The sequence below is a fragment of the Seriola lalandi genome, unplaced genomic scaffold (assembly GCF_002814215.2).
Source record: "Seriola lalandi dorsalis isolate HSWRI2012SDOR001 ecotype SW California unplaced genomic scaffold, Sedor1 jcf7180002054532, whole genome shotgun sequence".
Taxonomy (NCBI): domain Eukaryota; kingdom Metazoa; phylum Chordata; class Actinopteri; order Carangiformes; family Carangidae; genus Seriola; species Seriola lalandi.
In genome coordinates, this window is record NW_019525085.1 from 220,731 (window position 1) to 221,324 (window position 594).

Below are 594 nucleotides of genomic sequence, written 5' to 3' on the forward strand. Positions count from 1 at the left end.
GGTCTTCATCCTCCTCCTCCTCCTCTCATCCTTGCTCTTCATCCTCCTCCTCCTCTCATCCTTGGTCTTCATCATCCTCCTCCTCTCGTCCTTGGTCTTCATCCTCCTCCTCCTCCTCCTTCCTCCTCCTCCTCCTCCTCTTGTCCTCGGTCTTCATCCTCCTCCTCCTCCTCCTCTCGTCCTTGGTCTTCATGCTCCTCCTCCTCCTCTCATCCTTGGTCTTCATCCTCCTCCTCTCATCCTCGGTCTTCATCCTCCTCCTCCTCCTCTCATCCTCGGTCTTCATCCTCCTCCTCCTCCTCTCATCCTTGCTCTTCATCCTCCTCCTCCTCTCATCCTTGGTCTTCATCATCCTCCTCCTCTCGTCCTTGGTCTTCATCCTCCTCCTCCTCCTCCTTCCTCCTCCCCCTCCTCCTCTTGTCCTCGGTCTTCATCCTCCTCCTCCTCCTCCTCGGTCTTCATCCTCCCCCTCCTCCTCTCATCCTTGGTCTTCATGCTCCTCCTCCTCCTCCCTCCTCCTCTCATCCTTGGTCTCCATCCTCCTCCTCCTCCTCCTCTCATCCTTGGTCTTCATCCTCCTCCTCCTCTCATCCT

The 594-nt window shown here is 56.9% G+C and overlaps 1 protein-coding gene across 1 annotated transcript in view; it reads left to right on the plus strand.

The window, feature by feature from the left end:
* LOC111661039 (F-box only protein 41-like) overlaps positions 1–594 on the plus strand; it is a 7,213-nt gene that overhangs the window by 1,667 nt on the left and 4,952 nt on the right. The gene's annotated exons all lie outside the window — the stretch shown is intronic.